The sequence below is a fragment of the Homarus americanus genome, unplaced genomic scaffold (genome assembly GCF_018991925.1).
Source record: "Homarus americanus isolate GMGI-L3 unplaced genomic scaffold, GMGI_Hamer_2.0 scaffold50745, whole genome shotgun sequence".
NCBI classification, from domain to species: domain Eukaryota; kingdom Metazoa; phylum Arthropoda; class Malacostraca; order Decapoda; family Nephropidae; genus Homarus; species Homarus americanus.
The window spans coordinates 273,922-286,775 of NW_024727654.1; the positions used below are offsets into that span (position 1 = coordinate 273,922).

General features: G+C 48.1%; 1 protein-coding gene across 1 annotated transcript in view; it reads left to right on the forward strand.

Moving 5' to 3' along the window:
• Positions 1–436: 436 nt before the first annotated feature.
• LOC121865888 (IQ motif and SEC7 domain-containing protein 2-like) overlaps positions 437–12,854 on the forward strand; it is a 75,147-nt gene continuing 62,729 nt past the window's right edge. Inside the window, exon 1 of the mRNA XM_042365436.1 lies at positions 437–835. The gene's annotated coding sequence lies outside the window, so the exon portion shown is untranslated. The remainder of the gene's footprint in view (positions 836–12,854) is intronic.

A 12,854-nucleotide genomic window follows, 5' to 3' on the forward strand; every position in this document is an offset into this window, starting at 1 on the left:
ACCTGGTATCTGGCCCTCCCTCACACCAACATGGTGACTGTGAACCCCCTCCACTTCCCCCACATGCCGGAGTACCTCCTGGGCGGCCTCATATGACCCCAGGACCCGTAAGACCCCAGCACCACTGTCACCCTCCTACCCAGCCTCCTCCCCCACCTCCACCCCCACACTCCGCCTTCCACTTTCAGCCCCAGCGGTGTCCTCCCACAGGCTCCCACCCACAGTCACAGCCATGTGCAGTGGCCCATGCAAGCCCACCTCCCCCACGTCCAGAGGCCCACCCACCCCAACAACACCCACACCCACAGCACCTCCTCAACACACCCTCTCCCCAGCATCCTCCCGCCTCCACCACAACCTGCCCACCCCTCAACACCCCTCCCCCTGACACCTGCCCCCCCTCAGCTCCTGCCCCCCCCTCAACTCCTGCCCCCCCTCAACTCCTGCCCCCACAACACCTTCCCCCACAACACCCACCCCAGCAGCGCCCTCAACAAGCCTTCTACGTGAACGCCCCGCTTCAACAAGCCAATGGTAATTCCCTCCACTCTGGCCCGGGAAATCATCCAGCGCCAACTTCTAGTGTTTACTCGTCTTGCTACGGCCAGCTTCCCCCACCACGCCCTCCACCTCTACCACCGCCGCTGCCGCCCCCTCAGTCCTTCCAGCAGCTACGGTATGGTTGTTTACCCCATCAGCACCTGGTTCCTCCTCCCCCACTACCCATCCAGCAGCAACAACTCCACCACCAGCACTACCACCCACCACAGCAACTCTACGGGTGTCTCTCCCCCAGCTGCCACCACCCCCACTTCATCGAGCTGCCGGGATCAGGGTGAGTCACACGTACATCGATTACGAATAAATATCTACCAAATGGCCGCTGTATTACCTGGCCTCGAGTTACCACAATTGTATTGCATGTTACACCAACGACAAAGAGTTTCTCCGACCGCTGCGCCACTTCCAAGTTCAATATTTTTTCCCCGATTTTATTTGATATATTTTTACAGGGTTTGAGGGCTGTGTTAATGTTTAGTATTATTGGGATTAGGGAAAGTTGGGGATTGGGATATGTTGGGGATTGGGGAAAATTGGGGATTGGGATATATTGGGAATTGGGATAAATTAGGTTGTATACAAGGGATATTACCTGATCTGTGTTCACCAACTATACAGTGTCTTTTTCGTGTCACCAGAGAAGAAACGGCAGTACAGGTACAGGTAATAGTACAGGTACAGGTAATAGTACAGGTACAATTACAGGTGCACACACACACACACACACGCTCCTACATTATTTACCTATACGATAATTGACCCTTAACTTAAATTTTTCCCACCTTCCATTTTATCATCGTCTATTATTGCTTTATCTTCTTGACCTTTACTATGTCTCACCCCTCCTACTCACCCCCTCCCCTACTCACCCCCTCCCCTACTCACCCCCTCCCCTACTCACCCCCTGTTCTAGCCCCTATCAATCAGTATTATATAAATATGGGCTAAAGACATATATTCATTATACACATTCTACCACCCAGACTATTGAGCATACAGTTACATAAGCATTTGTTCTGTCACACCTCCTAGGGTGGACAGCACACATAAACATTTGTAGTTTCACACAGATTCAGGTTACAACCGATAAATATATGTCCCCAGGCCTCCGTGAGAGTAGGCCTGGGGAGTGTAGCCTCTTATCTCTGTGTTGACGTATAGATTACATACCCCCTTACAAGCAGACACAGAGAGGTTCGCCTAGTTCACAGTTTCACCAGTTCACAGCCAGACACCGTACCAAAGAGACGTGTGTGAGCATAGCTCCCAAGGCTGTATCTCTCTCTAATTCTATCAGCTAATTACAAGCTAATAGCTAATGCTCAGTAGTCTGTCAACAAACAATTCTGTAACTACCAGAGCATCCAATATAACTAGAAAATCACCACGTGTGTTTACATTAAACCAAGGAACCACAAATGAAGATAACAGAACCTGTGTACACCTGTGTATACTTACAAGCTAAGATAATTACAAGTGTAACCCAGGTGGGCTTGGACGACTCAACGACTCAAAACTACGACTGTATCAAAGGTGACACGCCGTGAGACTACCTATTATCTCACCCAGCTTCATCAAAGGTACCAGCGACTACCCTACACTCGTTCAGGCAAGTGTTAACAAGTGAGATCAAACCCCGGCCCAAACACCCCTACTCATCCCCCCCTACTCATCCCCCCCTCTCATCCCCCTACTCCTCTCTCACCCCTCTCCTCTTCTCTCCACCCTCTCCCCCACCCCTACTCCACCCCACCCCACCCCCCTGCCTCACCCCCACCCCCCTCTCACCCCCACCCCTGCTCACCCCCACCCCTACTCACCCCCCACCCCTGCTCCCCCACCCCTACTCACCCCCACCCCCCTCCACCCCACCCCCCCTCCCCCCCCACCTACTCACCCCCACCCCTACTCACCCCCCACCCCTACTCACCCCCACCCCTACCCCCCACCCCTACTCCCCCCACCCTACTCACCCCCACCCCTACCCCACCTACCCCACCCCTACTCCCCACCCCCTCTCCCCCCTTGTCTCTCTCTCTCTCTCTCTCTCTTCCTTTGTTTCTTGCACTTCGTTTATTTCCGTCATCTCTCTCTTCGCTTGACCTTTTCATTTCCATTCGTTATTCATTCCTTTGCCTCGTGTTTCGTTCTCCTCTTCGTCTTCCTCCTTCTCCTTTTCTCCTCCTCCTCTCCTTCTCTTCCTTCTCCTCCTCTTCCTTCTACCCCTCCTCCTCCTCTTTCTCCTCCTGTTCCTTTTCTTTCTCTTCCGCCCCTCCTCTCTTATCCCTGTCTTTCATTCCTCCTATTCTTCTTTGTTCTCTCTCTCTCTCTCTCTCTCTCTCTCTCTCTCTCTCTCCATTTAACAAAAATAGTATAATAAACTTGAAGTAAACAAGTAAATAAGAATCGTAAACAGAAAATAAAATGAGAAAATATAAACATCTGGCAACTTTTAACAAACATCTGGCAACTTTTAACAAACATCTGGCAACTTTTAATATAAACATCTGGCAACTTTTAATATAAACATCTGGCAACTTTTAACAAACATCTGGCAACTTTTAACATAAACATCTGGCAACTTTTAACAAACATCTGGCAACTATTAACATAAACATCTGGGAACTTATAACAAACATCTGGCAACTTATAACAAACATCTGGAAACTTTTAACATAAACATCTGGCAACTTTTAACATAAACATCTGGCAACTTTTAACAAACATCTGGCAACTTATAACAAACATCTGGCAACTTTTAATATAAACATCTGGCAACTTTTAACAAACATCTGGCAACTTTTAACAAACATCTGGCAACTATTAACATAAACATCTGGGAACTTATAACAAACATCTGGCAACTTATAACAAACATCTGGAAACTTTTAACATAAACATCTGGCAACTTTTAACATAAACATCTGGCAACTTTTAACAAACATCTGGCAACTTTTAACATAAACATCTGGCAACTTTTAACATAAACATCTGGCAACTATTAACATAAACATCTGGGAACTTATAAAAAAAATCTGGCAACTTCAAATAAATTACCTGAGGGAAAGTCGCACCTGTCCCATCAAGTCTTCAGGTAACGTAAACATTGTCTTTCAGGTAATTAATTATATTTAAATCACTTCTAATTAGTATGACAATGTTACCAAGATAGAGAAAATCACCCCATTTTGTGTTCCCTTTCGTATTAATGACAGTTACCAGAATGGGGGTGAAGTGGTGACGTAACTAGTTCTCGATCCTCATTACGCTTTGGTTGTAGTGACGTAATAGCCAATGAGCGAGAAGTTTGGTTGTCGTGACGTAATAGCCAATGAGCGAGAAGTTTGGTTGCCGTGACGTAATAGCCAATGGGCGAGAAGTTTGTTGGGTTGTCGTGACGTAATAGCCAATGAGGGAGAAGTTTGGTTGTCGTGACGTAATAGCCAATGAGCGAGAAGTTTGTTGGGTTGTGACGTAATAGCCAATGACCGAGAAGTTTGGTGGGTTGTGACGTAATAGCCAATGACCGAGAAGTTTGTTGGGTTGTGACGTAATAGCCAATCAGCGAGAAGTTTGTTGTCATAGAGTGGTGTAGTTAACATGTACCCATTCAGGCTATGGTTTCCGGATGCATGTGTGGGCGTGTGGGCGTGATAAAGCTCCTTCTCGCGCCCACACACATTGATCCGCCATGAAAACACGGGGTGAAGAGATAACCATTTATAGCTGTTGTCTCTTGCTTCCTGACACACACACACACACACACACACACACACTTAACACCCACATATCCACATCAATACCCACATACCCACACCAACAACCACACACCCACACCCACATACCCACACCAACAACCACATACCCACATCCTCATACCCACATCACCTCCTTACCCACACCAACATCCACATATCCACACCCTCATACCCACATCCTCATACCCACCACCAACATCCCATATCCACGCCCCCCCATACACCCTCCTTACCCACCAACAATACTTGTACCCACACCCTCCTTACCCACACCAGCAACCACATGCCCACACCCTCATACCCACACCAACATCCATATCCACCCTCATACCCCACACCCTCCATACCCACACCCTCCTTACCCACACCCCTCCCTTACCCACACCCTGTACCCACACCCTCATACCACACCAACATTCCTGCCACACCCTCATACCCACATACCCACACCAACACCCACATATCCAAACTAATACCCACAGGGGAATAATCCGCCATTAACATCACACACAGGTAAAGCCCTAATTAGTAACCTCTCACCTGTCGGGAACCATCAATTGACGCAACCTAATTAAAAGTCTCCGTCCATTTAAATTTATCAGGGGGGAATATCTTAGCATTAGGTCAATCTTCTCTCATTAAGACAGGTGTGTGTGTGTGTGTGTGTGTGTGTGTGTGTGTGTGTGTGTGTGTATGTGTGTGTGTGTGTGTGTGTGTGTGTGTGTACCGATCGTGCAGGTGATTTAAGGAGATTTGTTGGTGAGTGAAGGTATGGTAGGTAATTGGTTTCTGTGACGCCCAGGTAAGATTTGGTAGGTTCAGGTGTATGGAGGGTGTTTTGTTTGTTTGTTTGTTTCTTGTTTGTTTTGTGGGGATGGGAGGAGGAGGTGATGGGTTACGTTTGTGTGTTTATATGTATTTTGTGTGTATGTGCCACCTCCGTTTGTCTGTCTGTCTCTGTCTGTCTGTCTGTCTATTTAACCTTGCCATTAAATATATCCGTATTGAGGAGGCGAGAGACAGATAACCACGTCGTATTCTTGGTGTTATGGAGCAACAGTCGGGCTCATCATTCGCTTATTGAGAACCAATCAGAATTCATTAATTGTTTGAGGTGAGTTATTAATTGGCTGGGATTTGTGGTAGTGTGTGGCCAAGGGGAGGTGAATCACAGGCAGCTCAGGACCCGGATTCTCGTTTTTCTTTTCTTGAGAGAGAGAGAGAGAGAGAGAGAGAGAGAGAGAGAGAGAGAGAGAGAGAGAGAGAAGACTCCTCATCACCTGATTAATAATAATAATAATAATAATAATAGTAAGGTTTATTACCATGACAGGTATCTACTGTACACCACTGGGCCTCTTGATTACACACACACACACACACACACACACACACACACACTTGTAAAAATCATATTCCCTGTGGTAGAGAGGCCTTAGGAGGAGGCACTGTCATCACTCACAGTGCCAGACAGGGTGGGGTGGGGAGGGGTGTGGGTGTGGGTGACAAGTTGGAGAGTTGAGTGTTGTGAGGTGTTGACGTGTGGTGATACTGAAACACTGCTCTCTCTCTCTCTCTCTCTCTCTCTCTCTCTCTCTCTCTCTCTCTCTCTCTCTCAGGAGTGACTAGTTAGTCTTAATGGGGCCCAGTTATGATGGTTAGATTATATTTGGTTAGGTTAGGTTAGATTAGGTCGGCCCCATTAGACATGCAACGTGGGTGTAGTCAGTATTATTTCTATAATTGTTCCTAATCCCTGGCATTGGGAACCTTGAGTACAGAGACAGGTTAAAGCATCTTAATTTTCACTCCCTCGAGAGACGTAGAGCGAGGGGCTATATGATAGAGGTGTATAAATGGAAGTCAGGGCTAAACAAAGGTGATATAACAAAGGTACTCAAACTATCCCACCAGGAGCGAACTCGTAGCAATGGTTTTAAATTAGATAAATTTAGATTTAGGCGTGAGATAGGTAAACACTGGTTTGGGAATAGAGTAGTGGATGAGTGGAACAAGTTACCAAATATAATCATTAACTCGAATACGCTGGATAGCTTCAAACATAGGATGGATGGATATATGAGCGATAGGGGTTGGGTGTAAATGGGACTGCCCGGAATGGGCCAATAGGCACGCTGCTGTTTCCTCCATTCTTATGTTCTTGTGTTAACTAGCTTTGATTAATACACATTAAAAGACTGTGTACGTGTCATTATGGCAACTAAACCTTATTATTACTATAAACTGGAGCATTAAAAATCAGACCGATTCGACTTGAAAACTTACAGATCGCAGACAAATTAGAACTTTCTGCTAGTGGGTGCAACTTATCGTCTCCCCTCACCCTTGTCTCCCCTCACCCTTGCCTCCCCTCTGAACCACCGCTGTACCCCGTTCTTGCCTTAAACAGGAAATTAAACCTCCCCTCGTGCTAATAACTTGAGGTCATAAAGTAGCTGTCGAGGAGGAGGGTCACACTGGCCATGAGGAGGAGGAGGAGGAGGAGGAAAGGAAGAGGGAGGAGGAGTGTGGTGGCCTGACCTGTTACCTATCGCTTTGCATTTCCCCTCTTCCCCCTTCCATCCTTCCTTTCCTCTCTGTTATCTTCCTCCTCCTCCACCCCCCTCTCCTCTCTCTCTATCCCTTTTCCTCCCCCTTCCTTTCCTTCTCTTTCCTCTTCTCTCCTTTATTGCATCCAACGGCGTGTTTCTCTCTCGCTCTCTTTCTCTCTCTGTGTTTCCCTTCCTGCATAGCTCTCTCTTTCTCTCCCTTCCTACGTTTTTCTCTTCCTTCTGTCCCTCACTGTCTGCATCTCTCTTGTCTCCGTTCCTTCCTCTTCCACCATCTTTACTGTCATTCTTGTCTGTATAAATCCTTCCCTCCCTTCCTGCCACAGTATTACTTCTCCTTCATGCTGCCTCCCTCCCCTCCCTGCATCCATCACTGTCTCTCCCTCTCTCTCTCTCCCTACCGGAGTACTTCCCTCCCTATCTCCGTACCTCCCTCTCTCCCTACCACAGTACTGCCCTCCCTTCCACAGTAATTACTATCCTATCTCCCTCACTCTCTCCCTCCTTCTCTCCCTCTCTCCCTGCTTGGCGCCGCTCACCACTCCCCCACCCTGCCTTCCCCTCCCTGGTGAGTCACACTGCAGGTACAGTAGAACACACACACAGACACACACACACAGAGCACCACCACAGTCATCATCATCACACACGCCTCTCTCTCTCTCTCTCTCTCTCTCTCTCTCTCTCAATAAAAACAAACTTAACAATCTCCATAATTTTGACTTCAGTAGATCAGGTATAAAGGAATATTGATTATTATGAAGCAAAAGATAACCAGTAATAGAGGCGCAGGCAGGTGTCTCTTAATGGCGTTTAGTGGTGCCTCTCTACCTACAGTATATTGTGTTTATTGATCCATCTCACTCACTAACTCCCTCCGCTTTCCTCCTCTTTGTTTACTGTGGTGGACTTGGCACACACACACACACACACACACACACACACACACTCACCCACACACACACATACATACATACACACATACACATACACATACGTACATACACACACTTCTGACTTGTGGTTCAGTGATGGGTCGTTAGTAGTGGTTTGGTAGGTAGTTGGTGGTGGTTTATAATGGTTGTGTAGTTGTTTAGTTAACGACTCAATTGTTAGTCTTTAATGGCTCGGTAGTGGGTGGGTAATGGTTCAATATTAATGTCTTATGACTCGTTATTTAGGCTTTTAAGAGTGAGTCAGTGGTTGTTCTTCCTTCAGCAGTGAGTCAGTGGTTGGTCTTCCTTCAGCAGTGAGTCAGTGGTTGGTCTTCCTTCAGCAGTGAGTCAGTGGTTGGTCTTCCTTCAGCAGTGAGTCAGTAGTTGGTCTTCATTCAGCAGTGAGTCAGTGGTTGTTCTTCATTCAGCAGTGAGTCAGTGGTTGTTCTTCATTCAGCAGTGAGTCAGTGGTTGTTCTTCCTTCAGCAATTAGGTCAGTGGTTGTTGATGCTGAATTCAGCAGTGAGTCAATAGTTGGTCTTCCTTCAGTAGTGAGTCAGTAGTTGTTCTTCATTCAGCAGTGAGTCAGTGGTTGTTCTTCCTTCAGCAGTGAGTCAGTGGTTGTTCTTCATTCAGTAGTGAGTCAGTAGTTGTTCTTCATTCAGCAGTGGTCAGTGGTTGTTCTTCCTTCAGCAGTGAGTCAGTAGTTGTTCTTCATTCAGCAGTGAGTCAATAGTTGGTCTTCCTTCAGTAGTGAGTCAGTAGTTCTTCATTCAGCAGAGGTAGTCAGTGGTTCTTCTTTATTCAGCAGTGAGTCAGTAGTTGTTCTTCATTCATTAGTGAGTCAGCAATTGGTCTTCCTTCAGTAGTGAGTCAGTAGTTGTTCTTCATTCAGTAGCGAGTCAGTAATTGGTCTTCCTTCAGTAGTGAGTCAGTAGTTGTTCTTCATTCAGTAGTGAGTCAGCAATTGGTCTTCCTTCAGTAGTGAGTCAGTAGTTGTTCTTCATTCAGCAGTGAGTCAGTAATTGGTCTTCCTTCAGTAGTGAGTCAGTAGTTGTTCTTCATTCAGCAGTGAGTCAATAGTTGGTCTTCCTTCAGTAGTGAGTCAGTAGTTGTTCTTCATTCAGCAGTGAGTCAGTAGTTGTTCTTCATTCAGCAGTGAGTCAGTAGTTGTTCTTCCTTCAGCAGTGAGTCAGTAGTTGTTCTTCATTCAGTAGTGAGTCAGCAATTGGTCTTCCCTCCTTGTGGATTGGTCTTCCTTCAGTAGAGGTCAGTAGTTGGTCTTCCTTCAGTAGAGAGTCAGTAGTTGGTCTTCCTTCAGCAGTGAGTCAGTAGTTGTTCTTCCTTCAGCAGTGAGTTATTAGTTGGTCTTCCTTCAGCAGTGGGTCAGTAGTTGTTCTTCATTCAGCAGTGAGTCAGCAATTGGTCTTCCTTCAGTAGTGAGTCAGTAGTTGTTCTTCATTCAGCAGTGAGTCAGCAATTGGTCTTCCTTCAGCAGTGAGTCAGTAGTTGTGCTTCAGCAGTGAGTCAGTAGTTGGTCTTCCTTCAACAGTGAGTCAGTAGTTGTTCTTCCTTCAGCAGTGAGTCAGTAGTTGTTCTTCCTTCAGCAGTGAGTCAGTAGTTGTTCTTCCTTCAGCAGTGAGTCAGTAGTTGGTCTTCCTTCAGCAGTGAGTCAGTAGTTGGCCTTCCTTCAGCAATTGAGTCAGTCTTCCTTCAGCAGTGAGTCAGTAGTTGTTCTTCATTCAGTAGTGAGTCAGCAATTGGTCTTCCTTCAGTAGTGAGTCAGTAGTTGTTCTTCATTCAGTAGCGAGTCAGTAATTGGTCTTCCTTCAGTAGTGAGTCAGTAGTTGTTCTTCATTCAGTAGTGAGTCAGCAATTGGTCTTCCTTCAGTAGTGAGTCAGTAGTTGGTCTTCCTTCAGCAGTGAGTCAGTGGTTGGTCTTCCTTCAGCAGTGAGTCAGTGGTTGGTCTTCCTTCAGCAGTGAGTCAGTAGTGTTCTTCCTTCAGCATTGAGTCAGTAGTTAGTCTTCCTTCAGCAGTGAGTCAGTAGTTGTTCTTCCTTCAGCAGTGAGTCAGTAGTCAGTCTTCCCTCTCCTCGTAACTATAACAAGAGCCACAGGTAGAGGAGCTCCATAACTCTCCTGTCATCGACCCGTCTCAACTCATCTGATCTCATGTCTTCATTTGGGTGTTGGTAAATATAGCACACGAACATTTGAGAATACGTAATGCGGGGCTGTGTGTGTGTGTGCCGCCACGTCTGCTGAGGTTCACACGCACTCCTGCCTCGCCTCGTTGACTCGCGATACCTCACATCTTTATACCTTGACACACACACACACACACACTCTCTCTCTCTCTCTCTCTCTCTCTCTCTCTCTTCCTTACAGAATTATTTTATAGGGTGTCGCTTTACCTGGCTGCCCTCCTCGACTCGCCGCGGGGGACCTTTCGCGTCTGGCCTTACTGCAGATATCTCGTCAAAGGCGGCTCACTCCTCCCTTCGTGTGGCAGCGTGTAGGGCCTCCTGACGGCGAGTGGTAGTAGTGGCTGTTGACCGGATTGGGGGTCGGTGTAAAGGCGGACCAGGTTGTGAATGGTGATGTTTTGGGTGTTTGTTGGTGTAAGGTGTAGGTGGTGAGAGAGGAGATGGTGAGAGGGGGTGTAGATGGTGAGACGGGGTGTAGGTGGTGAGAGAGGAGATGGTGAGAGGGGGTGTAGATGGTGAGAGGGTGTAGCCAGATGGTGGCAGAGAGGGTGTGGAGGATGGTGAGAGAGGGGTGTAGGTGGTGAGAGGGTGTAGATGGTGATAGGGGTGTACAGTAGATGGTGACAGGGGTGTGGAGGAGTAGTGACAGGGGGGTGTAGATGGTGAGAGGGGTGTAGATGGTGAGAGAGAGGGTGTAGATGGTGAGAGGTGTAGATGGTGAGGAGAGGGTGTAGATGGTGACAGGGGTGTAGATGGTGACAGGGGTGTACAGTAGATGGTGACAGAGGTGTAGATGGTGACAGGGGTGTAGATGGTGAGAGAGAGGGTGTAGATGGTGAGAGGGTGTAGATGTGGGTGAGAGAGGGTGTAGATGGTGAGAGAGGGTGTAGATGGTGACAGGGGTGTAGATGGTGACAGGGGTGTGGTAGATGGTGACAGGGGGTGTAGATGGTGACAGGGGGGTGTAGATGGTGACAGGGGTGTAGATGGTGAGAGAGGGTGTAGATAATTCGAGACGGGGTGTAGATGGTGACGGGGTGTAGATGGTGAGGAGAGGGTGTAGATGGTGGAGAGGGTGTAGATGGTGAGAGGGGTGTATAGATGGTGAGAGGGGTGTAGATGGTGAGAGGTGTAGATGGTGAGGAGGGGTGTAGATGGTGAGGGGTGTAGATGGTAGGAGAGGGTGTGGAGGAGATGGTGAGAGAGGGTGTAGATGGTGAGAGGGGTGTAGATAGTGAAGGGGGTGTAGATGGTGAGGAGGGGTGTAGGTGGTGAGAGGGGTGTAGATGGTGAGAGGGTGTAGACGGTGAGAGGGGGTGTAGATGTGGTGAGGGGTGTAGATGGTGACGGGGGTGTAGATGGTGAGGGGTGTAGATGGTGAGAGAGAGGGTGTAGATAGTGAAGGGGGTGTTCTGGGGGGGTGTAGGAGTGATGGAAGAGGTTGATTTATGTGTTAGTGATGCGTGTTGTGTTGGGGGCTGAAGGTGGGAGGAATGATATGAATAGAGTGTGGTGGTGATGGTAGTGGTGGTAGTTGTGGTAGTGTGAAAGATGGCAAGTAGTGGTGGTAGTTGTGAAAAGTGGTTAGTGCTAAATAGTGGTAATGGTGACCCAGTCGATGTGATGATAGTAGTAGCAAAAACACTATTGATGGTGGTAATAGAGTCTTATGCACTGTATAATAGTAGTATTAACAAGATGTGTGAGAAATAATATTCGTGAATATGGTAATGGTGGTAGTTGGTGAGAAGTATGGGGGTAGTTGTGCTAGTAGTAGAGGCTGGTAGTGGTGTGGTAGCGAATTGTGGTGATTGTGAAGGTGATTGTTGTGATATATTGGTATGTTGTTGATGTTTGGTGAAGGAGGAGGAATGTGGTGGTGATGGTTCTAGCAGGTGGCAGGTCCTAGCAGGTGGCAGGCGTTGTGTCTCGTCTAATGCATGGGGCTTCTATATACCTCGTTCCTCACCCTCCTTGCCTACCACCTTCACTACCACCACACTACCACCACCACCACATTACACTACCACCACCACCACACTACCACCACACTGCCACTACCACCACCACCACACTACCACCACCACCACCACCACGTACCACCACATTACCACTACCACCACACTACCACCACCACCACACTACACTACCACCACCACCACCACATTACCACCACCACATTACCACCACCACCACACTACCACCACCACCACACTACCACCACCACACTACCACCACCACCACCACCACCACCACATTACCACTACCACCACACTACCACCACCACAGCACCCCTACGCAACACCCTCGCCACAGGTCACGAGTCCCATATGGAGGTGTATAATCCAAGACCCTCCTGATTGTGTGGGTCAAGGCGTTTGTTACATAACCCGGGTCGTGCTGTACCCCTGTTCCACAGCCGCCCTGTTCACCTTCCCCTGTTCCACCTTCCCCTGTTCCACCTTCCCCTGTTCCACCTTCCCCTGTTCCACCTTCCCTGTTCCACCTTCCCCTGTTCCACCTTCCCCTGTTCCACCTTCCCTGTTCCACCTTCGCCTGTTCTACCTTCGCCCTGTTCCACCCTGCCCCTTGCTCCCACCCTCACCCTGCTCCCACCCTCACCCCTCCTTACTCCACCCTCACCCCTCCTTGCTCCCACCCTCACCCCTTGCTCCACCCTCACCCCTCCTTGCTCCACCCTCACCCACCCACTTATTTTAAATACATCGGGGAGAAGCGCAACCTATGGAAAAATGTGGTTGCGTGTCCCTAGTGGACGCTGGAAGCTTTATTGAGTGACGCGGCTTTGTCCAGGACGTCAC